A 25,892-nucleotide genomic window follows, 5' to 3' on the forward strand; every position below is an offset into this window, starting at 1 on the left:
GAGGGCGCAGGGGTGGACAGGTTCTCGGTTGAGTGTCTAGGGGGTCCCCGTACGTGTGAGGGTCGCCTGGGTGCGATAAGGCCGGGGAAACTCTGCTGTGCGTCTGATGGTGGCTACTGGTAAGCGGTGTTTGAAGTGCTAGTTTGACTGTTTGAGATTTCTGTATCGTCTGCTGTATGGGTGTTGTTGATGCGAGAAGCTTTATCCTGTTTTCTGGTGTGTGTATTTGATATGTTGTATGTGTTGATTCCAGTGGTGTGTGACATCCTGACGGTTTGTTATGGCTGTGTGTGCGGGCGATTCCCCCTTCCTGATGAAATGCTTTATAAGAGTACCAGGATGGGGGAAAGCCAGGGGTGAAGGTTTAGTCGGTAGTGCGCAGATATACATATGCCCTTTGTTATAACTGGCGGAACCTGTTAGCGAGCCTGACACTGCTTAGGCGCCCGTAAATGGAATACCTCCGCCTCTTTAATAAGAAAACAAAAGTTAGTGGCCACCGTCGCCGCTAGTACTGCCACACCCGTCCGAATTAAATACGGTATGCGCGCGCGCTTTAGTTAGGATAATTGAATTAAATAAAACAAAAAAATATTATATTTTAATAGAATAATATATATTTTCAATTGTGTGTGTAAGCCGTTCATCAGAAACAACTCACAGCTGTAGGAATTTTCCGAACGCGGCTTTAGCCGCGTAAAAGGAAAGTCCTACAGCTGTATTGTCAGCTTTTATAAATAAAAATGTGGTTAAATATTTCGCGAAAGTACCGGGGATATGTAGTTAGTATCAAAAAAAAAAATAAAATAATAACAAAAAATATGATTAGTCTAAACACTGTATTATGAGCATACAACTTTGTAATGTACAGTTTTTTGCTCTCTGATGTAGGCTTTTTTATCGATTTTCTTCTTAAAAGACCAGTTCTATCATGTCTGCGATGAAAATGTCAAATTACAGCAAAATATTTTTATTTAGGTTACCAATTCTTTAATTTTTTTCAAAAATAAAAAACAAATTTGGTGAGGACAGTGTAAAAAAAAAAATTATCAGCCAGTTAATACAGAAAGAAATTGCGTTGCCACATAATTTCAGTAACATTAAAAATTAGTCTTAGTTTTCCATTAGTCTTATATCAGTAAGGAAATGAAAATATAGGCCAACGTTTATTCATAATACATTTGAAAAGGTAAAAGGTACTTCGTATAAGTTAAGCATTAATCTAAATGCTATTAGTATTTGAAGGTTAAATATACATTTTAAATATAAAGCCGAAAGTTTGTCTGTTTGTTCTCATAACATGCGAGAACCAACCGACTGATTCCTTTAAAATTTGCAGGATAATCGCGTTATCCCAGGAAAGGTTTTAAGCCATAGATCGAGACTAGTCCTCTTGAGGTTGAAGTTGTTAATTACAAATATTCATTAAAGAAGAAAAGAATTAATAGTTAAACTAATTTCTGTCACCGTGACAACAGAAATAAATTGTGAAGTTTTTCTCGTCAAAAGTCTGTGACTTTTTAGATTTCTATAAAGCCTGAATACTTTAACCGTTATTTATCAATATTATTCTAAAAAAACATGAATAACGATCACTACGAGGTTCTTGGCTAGACGGGAATGGTGAGCGAGCGAGCTCTCTTCCGTGGGTCGACCCCGAGAGGTCCCTGAGCAGGTTGTGGGGGTGCCCTTAAATGAGTCCTGGAGCTCGCCTGCACCGACTCGGGCCACGGGGGCCCAGGATTCGGAGCCCCCTGGCCAGACCGTCGGGTGAGCGGTGCGAACCGCGACTGGATTGTGTATATATTTGTATTATGGGTATGCCCCATAATATTATCCTATCTGTAATTTAATACTATAAATACGCCAAAATAAGATTATATAAAATATTTCATCATACCTTGGGCTTGGTTGAGCATCAAATTTTAACAGCGTAGATTTGGAAAAAATAAAATCTCATAGCATTTAGAACACCTGCAAAAAATATTTAAAGTCTAATTTAAAAAATCCGAGACCGATAAATAAGCTACTCTTATTCTCATTAACCCGTCAAAGTCCTGTAAATAACACAATAATTTTTTTTTTTTTTTAAAGTAAGCATTATCATCGTTCGATTATATTACAAATGTTGTGTGACATATAGATCTCCAACTAAAAATTCAATTAAATGAAAGGTTAAATGTATTATTTAATTATAATACGCCCTTTATAAATATTATTGAGTTAAATTGACTTAAAAATTTAACGGAACGCAAGAGTGACGGTAGTTTGCTTACCTGCTTGCTTACTAGATTACAGCGAAATTAAATATTTAAAAAACATTTACAAAAAGATTTTTCGTAATTATTTTAAAAATGGTACGCGGAGTGAAAAAATTAAACATATTAAAAAATATTTCAAATTTTATGTTTTATAAAAATTATTATCTACATGATCAAGAACTTCTGTATCATTAAAAAAAAAAAAAAAAAAAAAAAAAATCCTATTTTATAATTTACAAGCATTAATACCATTAAATATACGACAGACTTTTCATTTATCTATTAAACGAAAACATAAGTCTTACCTGTTTATAGATATTTTTCGGCAACAACGAAGTATTCATTCGGTAAGAACTGAACAATATAAATACGTTCAGAATAAACGAGTTGATAGCTTTCGATACCTTTCAGTAATCTAATTTCTATCAATTATTATATAATTTATTCATTATGTCTATCATAAATTTATCATTTCCGTTCACATATCATTAACCTTGAATTAATTATTGTAGGCCGTCTACATACGTAAATAACATGTACAGGATAGTGTTTTAGCGATAAAATATTAAAATGTAATCGTAATATTGAATGTAAAATCTACGATAAGGAAGAAAGAGCCAACCAAGATGTCATTTTTATTCCCCATACTGATCACATAAAGTTTCTATCTAGTTTTGCAACTGTATTGTCGTCTGACGTGGAAATACCATGCGGTGAACATTAATTTTAAATAGATATTTCGGTTATTAGGCAGAAGATCTCGACTGTCGCTGTCAAACAAATAATTATTGTACAAAGCACTTCTGATACCGGTATGGACCTACGGTATGCGGTTTTGGGGAACGACAAGTAAAAACAACTTGGAATTATCCAGTAGTTTCAGAATAAATTACTTTGAAGCATAACAGAGGCGCCATGGTTTGTTAGGAACGGCGAGGCCCACGAGTATCTATGGTTGGAAACGTTTACGAGGAAATTCAACGATTTAGTTACAGATACAAATTACGGTTACAATCTTACAGTGAACTTACTGGATAGAGAATATTAGACGCTTGAGGAATTAGACGTCTCCTTGTCTTGGAGATATTGTGTGATTTCTAATGTAGAAGTTTCTTCCCTCAAGTATTGTTGTTTCCTCTCATCACTATTTTTTTTAAATTTATTGATTATGTTTTATTGTGTTCTATTTTTTACTTTTCGCACTGTACATTATATTTGTCATATATATAACGTATACGTTTGCTTAAATGGATTCTTCGTGAGGAGTTTGATAAACTTAATCATTTAGCTATTTAATTTACTCGTCTAAATTGCTCATACTTTTTGTAAATAAAACTGATTATAAATAAAAGTGTGCATAAAAAAAAAAAATTATAATTGCATTTCCAATTAAGAGAGAGAAAAACGTATATGTATATATACGTATAACAATGTATATGTATAATTCGTACAAGAAAGTTACATGAAAGATATTATCCAAAATTAAAATGCGAGTTGTACTTCTGAATGTATAGTTGAATGTTGTAAGTTCCCATTCAGAGATATACAAAGCCCTTAATTAAAATTATAATAGTAACTTAATAATTTTTTTCTAACAAGTTTATAACACAAGTGAATTTTTCCAAATCAAAACATCTTACATGCGTGTAATAAGTTACTACTACAGCAGTTTTTATTAATGCAATCATTAAAAATTAAAAGAATAATTTTCCTAAATAATTTCAAAGTATATTAAATTTTCATTATTTTTTGCAGTGACTGTCGCCGGTGACAATTATATGTAAAACTACTCGTATACATTTTTGTAATATCTTTGAAAAAATAATCACACCATAATCCTTTCAATCACACTCAGCCGTCTTCGATGACTCAGCTTTATCTCTTAATATGGCATCAGATGATGTTACCGTTTGTGTACTTGATTAAACCTGTTACGTATTTAATACGTAACAGATGCCTACAATACGTAACCATGAATACGTAACAGATGAATACGTAACCATGCCTACAAGAGGCATGGAGATAGACACATGTCTATCTCCATGCCTCTTGTAGGAGAAATATTTTGGGGACCACTCATCCCGCTTGTAAAACTGGTTAGATCCATGAGGAAAAATGGTCATAATATCTTGTACCACAAATAACTTCCAGTAACGTGCAAATAACATTAAACCATTCAGTAAGTCAGCTGATTGAATATCGAACTTCGTAGTATTGAATATAGAGCGATGTACATCCGTTTAACATAGGACAGAAAGAAAAGCTGCGTTTTTAAATCGTGAGCAAGTTCTCTTCAGCGCTGATCTTATTTTTTTTAACCTGACTTTGTGGACGGTAGCTGCTGACTTGCACAGATGGCCTCGGATCTGAGTGTGATCGGTTGTTCATTGACGGAGCGGTTCCACCTCGCGTGATAAATCTAGTAACTTTAATGGGTTTGTATAACTCAGTTATACATTGATCATAACAGGTTGAAATCGAACCCAGAATCTTTCACATGAAGAATACTGATGCTGGATTTCAGCAACAGATATACATTATATAAAAGTATTAAACGCATTTTATGCATTATGCGAAAGTTAGAATTGAGTGATTTATTTATAAAAAACTAAAAAATAAGTTCGAATTTTTACTTCCTTGTACGAAGTGAAGGAAGTATTGTCATCGCAAAAAATTTCGGTTTTCAGATTTCAATGGAAATATCCATTTTGACTAGTTTCGGCGTGACGTCTGTATATATCTATCTTGCATAACTCAAAAACGGTTAGTCGTAGAATGTTAAAGTTTTGGATTTAGGACTGTTGTAATATCTACTTGTGCACCCCCTCTTTTGATTGACTGAACCGAAAGTGTCCAAAAAAACTCAAAATCTAAAATGTTTGGATTTTTAACTTTTTCTTAACTGCAGTAGAAAGCCCTCATTGAGAGCTTTGCAACGATATGTCATAAGTGGTACTTATTTTCATTGGTTCCATAGTTATAACGAAATAAAATTTTATTTAATGAAATATTTGGAACTTACAAGGGAAGATACATCGTTTCGAATCAGACTTCATCTCCTTTCCTTTTTTAAACTATTATTTTTTACTTTTTTTTTAATTTAAATATATTGATTTAATAATAATTATTAATCTGTGATTGTAAAAAGTTTTACAATAAATAATTATTCAATAATAATAAAACAAATATGAAAAAATCATAAGTTATTAGTGAAATAAAATTTTATGTACTTTTAAAAATCTGTACATGTAATTTAACCTATTAAATTACATATGTAATAATGCCTACATTATTACATATGTATATATGTAATAGAATTGGTGAAACATCTGCTTATTTAATATTAATTGAAAATTATATCGCATAAATAATCGTATTATTTTTGTATTTTCTAGTTTAATTTTATTTAATTATTCTGGAATTTCTGTTTAATTTTATCTATTTCTTTTTTCCCTCCTTCGCCACTGGACCGGATCTGCAGTCAAGCATAACTCACACCAGGGGCGTGTCCTTGCGATTCTAACAGACCTCCCCGCCTGTCGCCAATAGGTCCGGCATGGCAGATCGGCCCGCCGGTTCTGGATCTTCTGATTTTAATTTGTCTGCTTTTAACTTAGAGGCGGAGGTAAGCGGGCCCGGCTATGCCGTTCCCGGGGCCCCGCCCCATCAACATTTACATTAAAATTAACTACAGAGTGACTGAAAAATAAACCCTCACTAGAACAACATAAATACTGATGCATACATGCCTAATCTTTGATAAATTTCAAAAAATTCTTATCTTTTAGTTCATTACTCCTCTAATATTGTCAGACAATATTCTCCCTAAGTCGGAGTTGATCATTATTTTGTTTATTTGTTTTTTGTTGCCAATCATTTAATCGCTCTTTGGTTTGATATAATTCTTCTGGTCTTAAATTGTGTACATGTTCTCTAGTTTTCAATTTTTCTGTCTCTTTATATTCATCATCCTCTCGTAATCTTTTTATTCTTTCCTTGGTCTTAACGTTTTCTTCCTCTTTATATTTATCATCTTCTCTTAATCTTTATATTCTTTCATTGTTTGCAACATTTTATTCCTGTTTATTTTTTTTGTTTGCAATATTTCATTTTCTTTTTTTTTTAACTTTTTTTTTAATATAAATATATTGATTTATTAATAATTATTAACCAGTAATTGTAAAAAAATTACAATAAATAAATAATAATAAAAAAATCGGAAGTTATTAATGAAATAACATTTTATGTACTTTTAAAAATGTGTATATGTAATTTAATAGGTGTATAAGGAAGTCATGTGGTGTCAAATCAGATTTTTTTCTTTCACCGTCTGGTTTCATTTTCTAAAAAGAAATTTACTTACTTAGTTTCGATATTCAAATAAATTACAATATCCGAAGAGTAATATTGATGTGATTTTTTAAATGTTCTGTTAATTTGACAGGAAGGGCAAAATTTTTAAATTATAATCTACAAAATTCTAGTCGACTATTGTTATAGATCTTAATTAAAAGAGAAAAAAAGAATAAATAATATTCTTATAAGAATATTTATTCTTCATTTATATTCATATAAATAAATGAATATTTATTTATATTATTTAAAACAATACTATATTCATATTTATATGAATATTTATATTCATATAAATATTCATTTATTTATATTATTTAAAAGAATACTATATTCATATTTATATTCATATAAATATTCATTTATTTATATGAATATAAATGAAGAATAAATATTCTTATAAGAATATTATTTATTCTTTCTTTCTCTTTTAATTAAGATTTATAACAATATATACATATACATGAATTTTACAAATAAAAAGGTAATTTTACATATATTAATTTGAAATTTGTAATTAATATTTATGTGAAAGTATTAATACGAAATGAATTTAAAAAAACTAAATTATATAATAGATAATTTACGCTTAACATAACTTTTTTTTTATGTTTAACCTCCGGGTCCGCAGTTAAGCATTACTGCACAAAGGATAAGATGAATGATTTGTAGCGTGTGTGAAAAATGCCATGCCTGACCGGGATTCGAACCCGGGACCTCCGGGTGAAAGGCCGAGACGCTACCGCTCGCATCACGGAGGCCGGCGTTTAACATAACTTAATTTAAGATCATCTTACGCGATACAGATTAGTTTAAATGAAGTTGCAAAAACTTCATGATCCTAATTTTTTTTTAAAAAACAATATCAGGGGACTTGATGGATTGTACATGCATATAGTGTGCAAAGTTTGGTTTTATTATTTATTACAAATAGGAAATCTCATGTAATTGATTTTATAAATAATTCAGGGATGATTGGTTTACATCATGATGAGATTTTTAGATAGTATCGAACTTTTTTCTTGATTAGATAAAGAAGGAAATTACCATTCGATCAATATGTTTTATGCAGTTCGCCATATAACACTCACAACTAAATATTTCGATTTCCAACCAAATGAGATGATTCTACTCCTGTTTTGTAAAAAATGGTTCCTCTAGCCATCTCATAATAGCTTTATTATAAGAAATAACAATTAAAAATTTTTGAAAAGAAAAATTGCACGGTCATATACACGCGAATACAAAGAGTATTAAAATAGCGCTGTGGTTTGTACGAAACAACGAAACTCAGCTCAGTACTTAGGGTTTCCGTGCCTTCGAGAGGAATTCGATCGATTTCTAACGAAGTAAAAAATCAGACTTAACAATCACTATTTAACTGTTGACCTCTTATAAGACAACGAGGAAGATATAAGGCTGTTATAGCGGGTTCATATATTGGATATTGGAACGTGACGTTGATAATCAGGATGACGCCTCTCTTCTTAAGTTGTGCGTCATCAAATTGTTTATGTTTTTAATGTTTGTTAAGTTTCTTTTTTCAGTTGCTTTTATATTCTATTATTCTTTTATGTCGTAGTTTTATTCGTAGTACAGGAAATTATTATGACTTCCAATTCATTACATACTGACCCATCGGATTGGTCTAGTGGTGAACGCGTCTTCCCAAAATCAGCTGATTTGAAAGTCGAAACTTCCAGCGTTCAAGTCCTAGTAAAATCAGTTATTTTTACACGGATTTGAATACTAGATCAAGGATACTGATGTTCTTTAGTAGTTGGCTTTCAGTTAACCACACATCTCAGGAATGGTCGAACTGAGACTGTACAAGACTACATTTCATTTACACTCATACATATCATCCTCATTCATCCTTTGAAGTATAATCTGAACGGTTATTATCGGAGGCTAAACAGGAAAAAACAAAGAAAAAAATTCCATTACTTGTTGGACTTTGCTTATGTGTTACCTTTGATTTACTGTTGATTTATAGAATGCAATTAAGATGTTTCAAGGGAAACTTCTTCATAACTTGATTACTGGCATAATATTATTTACTTTTCGTTTCTAATATATGAAACCTATTGTAAATATAATCTGAGATATAAAAAAAAAAAATATATATATACACGACTTGAAATCATTTTTACATTTATCTTTAGCTCATTTACTTAGTATTAGAGTGGTTTAGTGTAATGATATATATAGTCTGAAGGAATTCTATGTTATTCATATGTTGAAAAAGTTAAGAAGGTAAAAAAAAAAACATAGTACAGCATTCCAGAAAGGCTTAGTCTTCGCTTATTACTATACAATAATTACTTAATGACATCTCTCTCAAATCTTTATACTTTTAACTGGATTTTTTTTCGGAATTTTTGAATGTCAACTTATGTTTTATATAGAAATGAAATTAATAATTTAAAAAAAATTTTTAAGTAAAAAACATGTTTTTTTTTGTTTTTTTTTAAAGAAATATATAAAATAAAAAGTAATATACTATTTAATTCATCTTTTAATTGAATTAATTTAATTTTAATAGCGATTAAAGTATTAAATAAAGCTTTTAAAAGTCACTGAGATCAATTTTATTATTATTTTAAAATTTTATTAAATTTTAAAAATAACATCAAACAATGTTTGTAGTCTTTTTAACTACGATTTCAATCGATTCTAATAATAATTTACGTATTACCCCAGAACATCAGTATATTCTGACTTATGGGATCCAACTTTTGAGGTAAGGCTAGCTAGAGTAACATCCAAGTCGTACAACGATTCCAGAACAAACTATTAAGAAATATAACTGAAACGCTGTGGTTTACGAAAAACACGATTATTTGTGATTGCCATCCGTTCGACAGGAGATACGGCGATTGGGTACAAAATATAAAATATGACTAAACAAACATGTGAACTGGCTCGAGGTTAACCTCTTGGATAAAAGGGAGAATGTTAGGCGACTAACGCGATTGTATGTGTTAGATCAATTTCTGCAAGATTTGAGGTGAATCAGCTAGCCTAATGTTGTGCATAGCCAAAATTTTTCATTTCGTTTCACCACTTAATTTTTGTCGGTTCTTTGATTTGTTTTATTGCTTCTGTGTTTGATAAGTAAAATTATTTTTTGGTGTTTTCATTGCTTTTTATTTTCTGAACTATGAACTTTGATCAATTTTCTTTGGTGTTATCTTCGCATGTTGTTATTTATGTTTATTTTATATATATAGTGTATACGATATGTGTACATATGTGTTTTCGACATCATCACTGGGAAATTATTTTTTTATATAAAAAGTAATAATAGATTAAGCTACTTTTAAATGAACGTTGGCAACTATTGATTTTTATCTAGAAGTACGATGATGTATTAAAAGAAAGGAAATTCAGGTATGTTTTACGTTCGTGTTGTTTTCAATTTTAAAAATAATCGGCATTAAAAGAATTCTTGATAAACTGCATAATGTTCTAAGAGTAACCATATTAAAAATTAATAAATGATTATTGATTTATGTTAAACTTGTTTCTGCATTATTTAATTGGGTAATAACGTTTGAAAACTTCAAGGTTTTTTAAAAGTGTGTTATTAGTGACCAATGTCATAAATAAATTATACCTGAATCCCACTTTTAATTCTATATAAGAGAAAAGAAAACTAATGTATATTTCTGTCGGTTGATAAGTTAAATCGGATAATGTTAAAATCATATTTCCGGTACAAAACCGATGAATTAGGTTTAATTTTAACAAAAAAGCAAAAGAACTATTTATGGAATTTTTTTTTTTATTAACCTCCGGGTCAACAGTTAAGCATGCTTCAGAGGATGAGATGAATGATTTGTAGCGTGTGTGAAAATACCATGCCTGACCGGGATTCGAACCCGGGACAGACATAGCATTTTCACACACGCTTATAGAATGTTAAAAATATTTAAAGTAACGACTTCGAACATTTGAACCTCTTGAAAAGATAAATACAATATGTTAGAGAAATTTTGTCTAATTATATTACAAAACCTTAATTTTCTTTTGAAACGATATTTAACATTCGACTTTATCAAAAAAAATAATAGTGTTTTTTAAAAAGATAATAATAAATACCCCACATGCTAACAGCATGTAATAGGATACACCGGACTGCATCTGGATCAACGACGACGTGGAGGATTCATGTCAGACAGAAAGACGGAAATTAACGTTAAATTCAAGGATATATATATATATATATATACTGGTTGCTAAGCAGAAGGACGCAACTATCATTATCTAACAAGCAACTGCTGAATTCATTGGTCCTGAAATCGATTTCGACTTACGATTACCGATTTTTTCCAACTTTTTGAGGTAGGACTAGCGAGAGTAACATCGAAGTCGTACGATTCCAGAAAAACTATTAAGATATATAACAGAAACGCCGTGGTTTACGAAAAACACTGAAATACACAATTATCTGTGATTGCCAACCGTTTGACAGAAGATCGGTGATTGGGTACAAAATATAAAATAAGACTAAACAAACATGTGAACTGGCTCGAAGTTAACCTCTTCGGTAATAGCGAGGATGTTAGGTGACTAACACGATTGCATGTGTTAGATCTACAAGTTCTGCGGGATTTGAGGTGAATCAACTACCCTAGAGTGTTGTGCATCGCCAAAATTCTTCATTTCGTTTCAACACTTACTTTTTGTTGGTTCTTTGATTTGTTTTACTGTTTCTTTGCTTGATTAGTTATTCTTTGTGCGATAAATAAGATTTGTTTTGGTGTTTTAATTGCTTTTTATTTTATGAACTATGAACTTTGATCAATTTTCTTTGGTCTTATTTTTGCATGTATTTATTTATGTTTATTGTATATGTATAGTGTATACGATATGTGGAAATATATAGTCATTCGAGAGAATTCAATGGAAATCTCTCTCTGAATATCACTTCTTTTTTTATATACAAAGTTACTTATGGTGCAGATAAATTGAAATGATTGTAAAAATAATTACTGTGGCCAAAAAAAAAATAAGAATAATAATAAGAAAGTTTTCATAATTACTGAAGTTTTGTAGCTTTTTAAGACAATAAAAAATATAAAATAAAACTTAACAAAAATAATAATAAATTAATTATAAAATATAAACATATTTTAGTACGGTCGTTAAGGAAAAAAATTTGGCTTAATAACTTGAACTCGTAATATCCTGATGAATATAAAAAAAAGTCGTATAAATTGTGCACAAAATAATTAATTTTTAAAATATTTGACTAATTTAGTTATTTTTCAGTTTTTAAATCGTAGCATTGATTAATAATTTTTTCTATAATTCGGTTATTTCAAATCACATTTGAAGAAGATGTGTTGTCATGTTTGCTTTATTATAAAAACTTAATATTTAAATTACAGAATAATAATTCTGATTAAATTATTATTAGAATAGTTTTAAAAAAATCTGATGTGGACACCACATGACTTCTTATATAATTTCTATAAGTAATTTCTATTTCTTACTAGTTTCCATTTTTTAGTATTTTATTTCTGTATACCAAGAAACTTTTAACGTTTTATTGTCAATAAAGGGGAAGAATCCAAATATTTCTGGATGAAAAGTATTTGTTTTTGTGATTTCCTTGTTATGAATACAATTTTTATTCAATAATTACTTGAACAAACAAAAACGAAATATTCATCACTTTAAAAATACTTAATAATAAAATATAAACGAATTTTAAATGAATTTCTTGAGAAATTTTTACTAACTGCGTACCTTCTCGGGTGATCGTTTTAATTTCTTCTTTATGATTATTAACTGGAACTGTGTTTCAGTAAAAGATTTCAGGAGTTTAGACGAAATAAAATCTAAAATACATTCTTTTAAAAATATTTCCAAAATTTTCATTCAAGGTTCCATTTTTTTTTTTCACAATTGCTATTTAGAGGAATGCCCAGTAATCCAGTTCATAACTTAATCGTAAAGATTTTTGACGAGAAGATACGAAATTCTTCTATTTAATGATTTTTAATTATAGATTACTTTTAAAAAAGTCAGAATTTAAAGAATATTATTTTTTAAGTCTGTTTAATTTTTATTATTATTTAAAAAAATAATAATTTAATTTTCGTAGATATGGGTGAGCTTACAAAAATATGAGTACGGCTTTTCGCTGCCTGTATATATATATATATATATATATATATATATATATATATATATATATATATAGTACTGTTAACATAGAATAAAATCAATCAAAAAAATTTCAGTACTTTCTAATAGTGCAATATTAAACAATAGAAATAACAACAACAACAACAACAACAACAACAACAAATTCACGAAACATTAGGAAAACACAACAAAAATTTGTTAAAAATCTATGAATGACTTTAATTTTCTAATAAGTAACAATCGAACGTTTATAAAAACAAACAGGTCATATTTACAGCTTCCTAATTTTATTAAAGCCAATTAAAAATTGATTTGAATTATTTGCATTCGACGATTTGTGTATGAATGACAAAATTTTAATTATTTGAAATGTTTTTAGTTTTATTTTTCAAATTTGATTACAAATCAGTTCATCGCATATAAACACAAACTTATGTGTGAGAATATAATTTTGAGAATTTAATAAAGTAAAGTATTAAAAAAATTACTGGGATTCTAACCCCGAGCCTTCCAATTGAAAAGTAAATACGCTACCAATCTTTTACTTAAGACGGTGGATTTAAAAAGTAATTAGTTTGTGAAATTACACTTAAGGATATGATTTATAATAATTGTTATTTTATACCACTATTGTTTAACCTTTTAATATTTACACAATGAAATTAATTAGTCTATTTAATTGACGTATATTAATTACTACATTTTAATACATTATTTTTTTTAATATTAATATCTCTTCTGACAAACAAGTGTGAACATATTTACGCTCAGATACATAATATATATATATATATATATATATATATATAAAATGTGTGTGTGTATATAAAATGTTTAATTATACATTAAGTGAAATTAAATAATTAATAAAAATAAAACTCACCGTTTTGATGACTGCGTAAAAAAACAAACAAAACAAATCGGTAGACAGCGAATTAGTAAATTGTAAGTTCTATTATTACATACGCACTGTGTATTAAACTACTGTTAGATACTGGACTATTCAAGAGAAAGAAGTAATATGTAATACACTCTCGTTTAACTCCACTCAACTCTTTACCGGCAGTAGTCGCGTAGTTCCTGCTGTTGTTATATTATTTTAAAGCAACACAGGAATTTCCGACCTTCCCTACTATACCACTCCAGAATCTCAACCTCTATATACGTGAGTACTTTCTGACCACACCAGGTTGCCAACCATTTTATTTCCCACTTCTTTATTTATTTACTTTTATTTTCTTAATGTTAAAAACGTAGGTTGGTATCACCTTTCCTTACCACGTATAACTAGTTAAAAAGATAAAATAAACAGGTTTTCTTTTGCTTAGACAGTTTTCGTTTTGTTTTGTTTTTTTTTTTTATTAACTTTAAACCAGAATTTACCTATGTTAGGTTAAAAATAGTTTAGACTTATTAATAAATAAAAATATTGAGAATAGAAAATAAATACACCTTGGTAAAATGTTATAAAACATATTATTATATAGATGCATTAGTTCAAAATAGAACTGAAAAGAGATGGAAGAATATATTTTATTAAATAAAGAATAAGTAAAAGGTATAAAAAATTTACTTTATATGCTCTATACCTGTGACTGCATATGTATTACGTTTTAAATAGAAGATTTATTCAAAATTAAGGGAAGTTTTGATTAAAAATATTACAAAAACAACTTATTTTACTGATTAAATTATGCTTCTAAGTATTTTAGAAATAAAAAGCTATTTACAAACAAATTAAAATCTAAAACTAACAGCGCATTTCGACTATTAAACAGCCATTATCAGTTGTTAAAATTAAAATATGAAATTAAAAAAATAAACTTAAAAAAATAAATATTAAGGAGAATTTGAAAAAAATAAGTAAATAAAATAATATAAAATAAGAAAAAACATAAAACCAACTGTTGATTAAAAGGTTATATAGTACCCAAGTGTAAGGCAGTCCAAGTCAAAGCTAAACACACTGTAAAAAAAGAAAAAAAAGATCTAATCCCTTTATTCTCTCAATTCAGCTAGTCGCCACACCTAAGAACCACTCTTTAGGTAGTTGAACTCTATTATATGAAATAAATTAGCCAAAAATTTTGATAAGAAATTGTTTCAAGAAAGACTTGAAACAATAATAATAATAATAACAGAACGAACCTAAAAACAAATCATGAGAATAATATTCTTACATTAAAGAAAATTTAAATTTAAAAAAAAAATGAATGTTCTTATAAAAAAACTTTCATCCATAAATTTTTTATTATTTTTTAAAAATAAAATGTCTATTAGTCTTCAATGTAGTTTTATTGGCTTAAATTTTGTTTATAATGGGAGATATTCTGTGATTAGCTGAAGATTCTCATGATGTATGTATCGAAATAATTTATTATTTTCTCCAATTCTATATAAGGCGGCGCGTATTAAGGCGCCACACCTTAATACTTCGTCACAAATATTTTGATTTCAATATCCGCGGAATGAGGAAAACAAATTATACACATTTTTAAGCTGTCTTCCCGCTTTTAACTTGGAGTATCTTATAGGATGAAATAAAATTTCTCATCTATAAAACGGTTTTACTTTTTTAATTTATAAACACGTAAAAATATTTTTTTTTATGATGAGTCGTAAGTAATGGTTAATTATTAATAAATAATTTGTCTTAGTACTAATTAAAATTTTATTAATAAATATGTAACCGTGAGGGGAAATTAAATTTTATTTAATTTTTTATGCACAATTTACGATAAAATAATTCCTTTCATTACAAAATCAAAAATTATGAACTCTTTTTTTATGTAAACATTTTTATATAAAACTATTAATTTCTAATTTTATGATTATAGTTAAATAAAATAATAGATACAAAAAAAAATCTGAAGTGGACATCACATCATTTCTTTGTACGCCGCGTATTAAATTACATATACATATTTTTTGCAGCACTTCATTTAAACGTATTCATTTGAAAGTGAGAAAGTGAATTAATTAATAAAAGTGGACAGTTACAAAATTGATAAAATATTACTTTTTATTACCATCAAATATTTATACAATTATTAATTCAACAATCTTCCCTGAAATATTAGTTAACAGTAAAAGTCCCTTTATTATTCTTAAAATAAATCTAAGTCTTACATGTATCTAATATTATGTTTTTAAATTATGACGATGTAACCATCGACAAAATGAAAACAAAAGCGAAACAAGTTACTAAATGTTATAGCGATACTTATTATCAAGTAGACAAACAAATGCATAAATAAAATTAATACGATTTTAAGTTATTTTCAATTAATATTAATAATCAGTTGTTTCATCAAATCTGATGTGGACACCATATGACTTCCTTGTAAGCTATTATATTACATATACGCATTTTTAAAAGTATATAATATTTAATTTCACTAATAAATCCTGATTTTTTTAATATTTGTTTTATTTGCTATTATTGAATATTATTTATTGAAAAAATGTTTTACAATCAGAGGTTAATAATTTATTAATAATTATTATATTTAAATTTAAAAAAAAGTCAGAATCGAACCGATGTGCCTTCCCCTTGTAAGATCCAAGTATTTCATTAATTAAAATTCTATTTGGCTGTAACTCTGGAACCAATGAAAATAAGTACCACATGATGATATATCGTTGGAAAGCTCTTGTTAGTAAAATAGACAATATGGAGTAAGATCCACAGTTTAAGTTTCTTATTAGTTTATTTAAGCTTGAGATAACATAAAACGTTTAATTACAGTTTAAAATACGTGTATTAAGTTTAATTACATTCGGTTTGTATTACGTTTAAAATACATTTGTTTTAATATAAGTAGTACTATATCGCAGTATATCACTACGTTTACATAAAGCTGTCGTTCGTTACTGACACAACAATAAGAATTAATAACTAATCAATGTATTTAGTTCTTATTACCATTTCATTAAATGAGAATTAATTAAATGTCATATGATTAATATGACATTAATAACATTAATCACATGACATTATTTCCGTTAACATGACTTCCGTTAACAGCTCTCAATGAAGACATAACTGCAGTGAAGATAAAGACCAAAATCCAATTTTTTTTTATTTTGAGCTTTTTTGAACACTTTTGAACCAGTCGATTGCAATCAAAAGAGAAGGTGCACGACTAGATGTTACAACAGTCCTAAATAAAAAATTTCAACATCCTACGGCTAATCGTTTTTGAGTTATGCGAGATACATATGTACAGACGTCACGTCGAAACTACTCAAAATAGATTCAGGAATGGTCAAAATGGATATATCCGTTGAAATCTGAAAATCGAAATTTTTCGCATCACAATGCTTCCTGTGGAAGTAAAAACAACTGATTGTTTCTATAGCTGTGGAGGGCTCAATGAAAGTTGAACGGAAATTTTTGGCCAATTTTTTTCAAGTAATACTAAAAATAAGGACTATCAAAAGTTAGAATTTCTACATTTTAAATGCCATGGGTAACTTGCAAGATAGGTTTAAATTTAAAATATTTTTTTAAATTAAAAAAATCTTTTTACTTCCTTATACGAAGCAAAGGAAGTATTGGATCGCGAAAAATTTTAGATTTCAAAAGAAATATTCATTTTGACCATTCCTGAATCCATATTGACTAGTTTCGGCGTGACGTCTGTACGTATGTATCTAGCATAACTCAAAAACGATTAGCCGTAGGATGTTGACATTTTTTATTTAGGACTGTTGTAACATCTATTTGTGCACTTCCCCTTTTGATTGCAATCGACTGGGCCAAAAAAGTCCAAAAAAGCTTAAAATTCAAACAATTTGGATTTTGTAGTTTTTATTAAGTGCAGTAATAAGCCCTCGTTGGGAGCTTTTCAACGATATTATCATAAGTGGTACTTATTTTCATTGGTTCCAGAGTTATAGCCAAATAAAACTTTAATTAATGAAATGTTTGGATCTTACAAGAGGAAGAGCACATCGGTTCAAATCCAACCTCATCTCATTTTTTTTTTTTCATTTAAATATATTGATTTATTAATAATTATTAATCTCTGGTTGTAAATACAAATTACAATAAATAATAGTTCAATAACAATTATAAAAAATAAAAAAATATCAGAAGTTATTAATGAAACAAAATTTTATGTACTTTTCATATAAAAAAAAAAATGAGTATATATTTTTAAATAGGCATACAAGGAAATCATGTAGTGTCCACATCCATTTTTTTTAATACCACCGACCATTGCAGTACGATGGGAAAAATATTTTTACAGCGGTTTGAAGGAGTACTGATGTAGAAAATATAGATACAAAATTCCCATTAACTCCTTTTCTGAAGATAGAGATAAAAAAACTGTTTTATATATATATAAATAATTTTTCTGGGAGGGGGTGAATATTAAATAAAAAGTAATTGGTAATTTATGATTTTGATAAAAAAATCCTCAACTTCTGTAAGAAAAATTTATTCGAAAGTACTCCAGTAAATATGTGAATAAAATTTCATGATTTTACGCGTTCCAAAGCTACCAAGCAAAATACCCAAAACACACGCACACACACACACACAAATAATTTTGTCCTTATTTTACCTTTAGCCAGAATAAAATATGCGGGGGAATGTGGAACAGACTTTTTCACATAAAGGTAATAAAATATGGAGTTCCAATGACGACCAGCATTATATATTACACTACAACAGTACGTATCGCGTTCCCGACCTACCTGAAAGAAAAATAGCTCTCTCCCTTTCATCCGACTGATTCCGGGTTCGAATTCTAGTCAGGCATGCAATCTTTCACACGGTACAAAATTTTTATATCGTATTCCACGTACAAGCTATAAGCGTATGTAGTAAATTAATTACCTATAAAAAATTACATTTACAAACAGACTTATAACGAAAACAACAGAAAAAAATGTATCACGTGAGGAGGTGTCGCTTGTTGTTTCAAGATTTTTACTTCCTTGTACGAAGTAAAGGAAGTATTGTGATCACGAAAAATTTCGGTTTTCAGATTTCAACGGAAATATCCATTTTGACCATCCCTGAATCCATTTTGACTACTTTCGACGTGACGTCTGTTATGTATCTCGCATAACTTAAAAACGATTAGACGTAGGATGTTGACATTTTGGATTTAGGACTATTGTAACATCTAGTTATGCACCTTCCATTTGATTGCAATCGATTGGGGCAGACGTGTCCAAAAAATCCCAAAATCAAACAAAAAAGAAAAGATTTTGGACTTTTTCTTAACTGCAGTAATAAGTCCTCATTGAGAGCTTTTCAAAGATATATCATAATTGGTATTTATTGGTTCCACAGTTGTAGCCAAATGAAATTTTAATTAATGAAATATTTGGATGTTACAAGGGTAAGACACATCGGTGCGAATCAGACTTCATCTCCTTTTTTTAACTTATTTTTTTAATTTAAATATCAATATATTTATGATTTATTAATAATTATTAACCTCCGATTGTAAAAACAAATTTACAATAAATAATAATCTAATAATAATAATAATAATAATAATAACAAGAAAAAGAGAAACAATATCAGACGTTATTAATGAAATAAAACATTATGTAATTTTCCTTTTAAAAATGTGTATATGTAATTTAATAGGCGTACAAGACGTCATGTGTTGTCCACATCAGATTTTTTAAAATACATACTTTAGTTTGTTCTGATAATAAAACTTTAAAATAGTGACCTGTATTCGGATAGTAGTTTTTAATTATATAATAAGAAACAAACAAAAAGGCATAAAGATTTTAAATCATATAAATTGACTTTAAATGATAATATTTTAGAATAAAAGAAAAAAGTAAAATCCGTTAATTTATATATACATATATTTATTTATTATTATTATCCCACACTTTTTCAGCTTTTACTTTTGCCGGTGACATTCCTTAAATTCGGAATAATTTATACCAACGAGATTAGGCTTGCTATTTTTGACTAAGTGCCTTCCGGAAAACATGGCAGGTGTCAATTATCACGCTCCTTTGCATTAGCGCGTGGGTCATCCACTGGATCTTCAGTTTTAAAGACCTCTTAAATTCCCTCCGCAAAAAACAAGATCTGTATATTTCTGCAGCTTCTCATTGTGTTCAGTGATGATGTTGTTACTTGATGGGATGGCTACGTCTATTAGATAAGTTACTTTTTCCATTTTATCAACTACTACTATATCTGGCTTATTACAGTCGATGGGTTTTGCCGTTACAATTCTCTGGTTCCAGAAAATTTTTGCGTTGTTGTTCTCCAAAAAGGAGGCTGGCTCATAAGTATAGCAGGGCCATATTTGAAACTCTAACTTGTATCTATCACAGAGTTCTACGTGTAAAATTTTTGCCACGTTGTTGTGCCTCCTGGTGTAGTCCGTCGGAGCTAGAATCGGACAGCCAGTGATTATATGGTCTATTGTTTCATTGTGTTGCGTACATAGTCTACATTATCTTTAAGAATAACTCTCTTATGATTTATTTTTGCTACTACTTGATTCTATATGCTAAATATAAACCCCTCCGTCTCAGAATGTAACTTTCCCTACACAAGCTAATTATTTCAAGCTGCTTTGTCAACTCCTTCCTGTTCTAGACGGTGCCGATATCTCCCATGCAGCTGTTTCCTTCCCCAATCTAGAATTTTATCTTTATTGCTCTCTTTCATGTCTTCTACGTTGCTAGTTCTGTTGGCTAGATTTAATGGCGTATAGTTTATTATTATTATTGTAAGATATACATATTTTATTTTATTTTTTTAACACAAATTTTGCTAGAATATTTCGAGGCTACTTTAATAGGTTAATTCCAGTCTCAGATCTGGAGCATTTTATGAACAGAAAAACCAGTAACGATTAATATTACAAAGTAATAAGTGGATTTAACTGAGCAGCCGTTAATAATTGATTACGACAACTAGTTTTACTAGAATGAAACCAGATTTAACACTCATCATTCTACGCGATCATCTGCAAACTTCTATTCATCTCTTTAACAGATAATTGGTAATGATGTTTAAGTATGTCATTTATAAAGTATAAAATTCTTTGGTGTTAAATAACGGGGGACGAGAGGATAATTTATAATTTGAAAAAAAAAATGGTTTTTAAAAATCTTTCTTTAAAGTTATAATCTTATTGGGAGAAAAATCGATTTCAGCATTACAAATAGAATGAAAAACACGTGAGAAATTTTTTATGCGATTTACACCTTAAAAATATTCAAATATCGCCCAACATTGACCGTTGTTCTGAGATCTCAAGGTCCCAATAAAAGCAAGTTTATAAAAGTTGGCACGTCTCCAAAATTCCTATTAAACCAAATAACTTGTGTGATAGGTTCAACCGAGTTTAATAGGTACAAATTTATATTGATTGCCATCAAATCTTGTACGCAATTTTTTTTTTCAATAATTAATTTAATTGCACGTAATTTTTTTATTTTAAATATCTATTGCAGTACAATGTTTTTTACGTAATATTTTAAAAAGTTTTGGTGGTAAAAAAGTTTATAAATTTTTTTTTTTTCAAAGTACATTTATTTAAATATGGGTAATTTTTCATAGCCCATCGGGCTGGTCTCGTGGTTAACCCATCATCTTAAATCAGCTGATTTCGAAGTCGAGAGTTCTAATGTTCAAATCCTAGTAAAGGCAGTTACGCTTAAACGGATTTGAACACTAGATCGTGAATACTGGTGTTCTTTCGTGGTTGGGTTTCAATTAACCACACATCTCAGGAGTGCTCGACCTGAGGCTGTACAAGATTACACTTCATTTGCATTCAAACATATCCTCCTAAGTAATACCTACTTACGGTGGTCCCGGAGGCTAAATAAAAAAAGAGGGTAATTTTTCAACATTTTTTATTTTTTGTATTTTAGTGGGTTTTTATCTTAATATTGAAATCCTATTTTACCGAGAGTACTCTGGGCACCAGGACGAACCCAGTTGTATTTATCTTTAGCCTCAGTACTCGTGACCTCTGCACAGGTAGTTCTGCATTTTGTCGGTACTTGTGAGACCAAAAATTCTAGTCCTTAAATTACGGCTATGATAAAAAAACCACCAACATAAACTAATGAGAAGGAATCGCCCAGCGTTGTCTGAAGAGATGATAGCTTGAATTGTGAAGCATCCCGTCTACAATATAAAAATGTTAGTTTTGTGGTTCTACGAAATAATAAGGAAAGCGGCTCCCTTTATAAGATCCCGTCTTTCCTGATTTAGAAAGTGGTGACGGGTTCAAGTGGTTCTCCGAAGAACATAAGGAAATTACGAGACGAATCGATACTGACTAAAACGTTTAATGATGACCGAGTCGAACTTTAAAAAAAAAAATATGAAAAAATGTAAGGAAAAATATATGTAATTTAATAGGCGTACAAGGAAGTCATGTAGTGTCCACATCGGATGTTTTTTTACTGTTGAATTAATTCATTAATTTACCACAGAAGCTTTGAAACCTGTATGTGAAAATATCTAAATAAGATTTTGCACCGTATGAAAAATGTCATGCTTGATTGGGTATTAAACCCACGGGCTCCGGATGAAGGGCCGCGATGCAACCACTCCCCCATAGAAATCGGAAAATTTCTTATTTAAAATTAATTGTTCATATTCCTGACGTGGTCTATTTAGTGTACCTATCAAAATAAAAGATTATTTATTTCGTACACTATTGAAACAATTTTGAAACAAAAATAATAATTTTTTTTTACAAAGACATTTTCTAGGAAGTATAAATATATATTTTTTATGAAAATGTTTATTCTTGGATCGAAAATTTTGTTTTACGTCAATAAAATCGATAATAAAGGCTGTATTATCCAGAGTATTTCTAAAATGGTGGGCGGGTATACTTTTTCGGATTATATTTGTAAAACTAAACAAAAAATATCCTTAGGAAAAATGGTAATTTCTCCTTCGTTCTCCTTCTGTCCGCCATTATGTTATATTTATATAAAAATTTATATCTCAAGTTCGGATCGAGGAATAACATTAATATTTTATAAGAGTCTTTGTAATAAAGTTTCAAAATTAGCAAAAAATCAGGACTTAAATACCTTCGCAAATTATAAAATGGCGGCCATTTTTATTTTTCAATCCGTTACATCTCCATAAATATAAGTTATCAAAATTTATGTTATTTGCTAAAATATTAAGCCTTTTATTTGAACAAAATCACACTTTATTTTTTAGAATCGGTTAGCAAATAGCCGAGTTATGTCAGAAAATTGATTTAATTTTGTGTCTGTTTTCAAGTTCTCCGCTTTACGTTCAATTCGATTAAATATTAATTTTTTTTATTTGACAAAACGGCGGATATTTCTGGTAAAGAACAGCTCTCTATTGGATTACATTTCTCCGATGAAAATGCCAACGAAATCGAAGAACTTTTAGGCTTTTTAGAGCTTGAAGGACTTAATGCCGTGAGGATTGCCAAAGCCATTTAAGATTTTGTGACAAACTCAAACCTAGACCCCATTAAGAGTTTGGGATTAGGCTTTGATGGATGTTCCACCACGTCTGGGAAAGAAGGTGTGCAGGCGATCTTGAGAAAAAAATACAAAAAAGCCTTTGCTCTTCCAAAAATACTTCCATTGCTCTTCTCACAAGCTTAACTTTGTCATGAACGACTAAAACGTTATCCCAGAAATTTGAAACTATCAAGGAGATAATCACATTTTTCGCGAGTCCGTTTTACGACGCAAGCTTATTGCTAGCATTCCTAAACTGTATGAGACTAGGTGGTCAGAGAAATACCGTGTTTTTAAGGATCACTTCGTTGATTTTGTTGACGCATTAGATATACTTTTGCTGAAAATAAAAATGCAGCAACAAGAAAAAATGCTTATTAAATCAATGCAACAGCGTGCAGATCTGCATTTGTTGTACCAGTAACATTAACTGCTAAGTATTCCGCTACACTGGAACCCGTAGAAAATGCACTTGAACTGAAGACACTTGACATAGCCAAAGCCAACCAGAACAATCAAACTATTCTTGATATGCTATGAGTTAATCGGGAAGATGCGGTGAACGTCACGACTGCCGTTTTACCGTTTTAAAAGAAGCGGGTGACACTGCGATGCATTTCAATATTGATATATCTGCCACAAATTCATTTGAATTTTGGAAAAGATCTGTAACAATTCTTTATTTGAAGTCCATCATATTATTTGTAAAAGGTAGATTTTCTGCAGACAAATACATTTTCTTTGATAAATTTCATTCTGAATAACATGAGAGGTGTTTTATTGGACGAGTGGAGTGAAAGTACTTCATCTTGGGCAACTTTCTACAATTTAGAAGGCATAGAAGAAGAAAGGGAATTGCGGTTCAAATATAGAATAACGTACAGAAAACGCAAAATGTGGTTTTAAAAAAGAGCAAGTCGTTATTCCCGACTAGGAAGGCTATACAGATATTGCTTTACAGCCATACACAATACGTACTATATCATTTAGCTTCCTTCGTCTAACTAAAACATGAATAAGAAGCACCACTAGTAAAAACAGTTTAAATGCGTATTCACTCACAACGGGTTCGCTAACAAGGAGCAATTATTTGAAGTTGTAGTTCGACAGTTTGCATCTAATCCTCGCAAACTATTATAACAAAGTTATTTTATTTTTAAATAGATATTTTATTCTTCCTTTTTTTATTGTGTATTATTGCATAGCATCCATCCATCATGAGAACAACCCTTCCCCATGAAAGAAGTTAAATTCAAAAAGCCGCCTCTCTTCCGTTTTGAGCTGGATACGCCCCTGACTGAAAGTAATGATTTCATCACTCTTGTGACCAAAATGAAGAATGTTACACTTTATTAATGCATTTCAATTTCATTTTCGTAGATTTTTCGTGATATTTTTTCTTAAAAAACAGAACGGTTAAAAGGAGTAATTTAGTTATCATACCAGATCGCTCACAATAGTAATGATTAAGGTATATATACATAAAATCGGTCAAAAACTTTCGTTTTAATTTTTATCAGATGAATGGATTTCTTTTACACCAAGACTGTTTACAATTCTTTGGCGTTTGGCTTACTCGAAACATATTTTTGAGAACGGGTAATAATGTTCCTTTTGTTACACCGAGTTTGTTCTTGGGTAGTTGCTTTGTCTGTTGTGGTATGTATGTATAAATTTACCATGACGAAAAGTCGTAGATCACCGATGTACTTATCCTTTTTAAAATCACCGTGATCTCCCTAACGGTTGAAGGTAGATGGAAGATATATCAACTGGCAAGGACTTAAGCGTTCCTTTGCAGTCTGCTTGTTTCTTTCCTGTTTCATCCGTCGGTATATTTTTTATTTATTATGTATACGTATTGCTCAATCTTAATTTATTTTATCTTTCATATTTTCGGTTTTGGTATTTTAGAACATATTCCATTAGACGATCAGAGAGTTGCTTTTTCTAAATGATAACAACGAGAGAGAAAATAAAGAATCAGATATCGTGGTCATTTCAGTGGGTCGGCGATTGTTTGACGGTAAAGTTTTTAGAGGTTTTAAAATATTTATTTAAATCCAGGATAGAAGTAAGGAAAAATAATCATTATTTCAATTAATTAACTACACTTTCCTTAATCATATATACGTGAGGGTTACAGCAATCAATCGCTAATTAATTTGTTAAACTTCATTCAGAATTAATCGGGTGTTACCTTCACTGTATGTCTCAATGTACAAACTTAGATCTCAGAAATATATTTATGCACTAATCTACGTTACAGAAAACTTCCTCGTAATAATTAAAAAAATTATTATTATATTATACAATCTTTATAATTTGATGTTATAATTACTTTAATTGCTCTAAAAATTACTTTAAGCAATAAGCTAACGAGGTTATAAATTTTACGCCAGGAAGAAAAATTTGTGAAATTTCCACACGCATCCCTGACCAGTTTGATTTATAAAACATCTGATTTTAAAAATTAAATAAAAAGGCTACGATTATCGTACAATAAATTACATTCAATATGTTATTTTTATTACTCAAAGACAGAATATGGAAACTTAATCATAAAACAGAAGATTAATTATTGCAAGATAAAATATTAATTTAAATAATAGAGTTTAATACTTCTCTTTTAATTAAGGTTAA

General features: G+C 29.5%; 1 protein-coding gene across 3 annotated transcripts in view; it reads right to left on the reverse strand.

The window, feature by feature from the left end:
• The window catches only part of LOC142330634 (fatty acyl-CoA reductase wat-like), a 283,198-nt gene that overhangs the window by 145,711 nt on the left and 111,595 nt on the right, over window positions 1-25,892 (reverse strand). For 2 of the 3 annotated variants that reach the window (XM_075376060.1, XM_075376061.1), the window contains exon 1: window positions 13,657-13,929. The exons of the other annotated variant lie outside the window; for it this stretch is intronic. The gene's annotated coding sequence lies outside the window, so the exon portion shown is untranslated. Of the gene's footprint in view, window positions 1-13,656; window positions 13,930-25,892 lie in introns of those variants that run through there. 3 annotated transcript variants of the gene reach the window in all.

This window comes from Lycorma delicatula, chromosome 9, assembly GCF_047948215.1.
Source record: "Lycorma delicatula isolate Av1 chromosome 9, ASM4794821v1, whole genome shotgun sequence".
In the NCBI taxonomy this organism is placed as follows: Eukaryota; Metazoa; Arthropoda; class Insecta; order Hemiptera; family Fulgoridae; genus Lycorma; species Lycorma delicatula.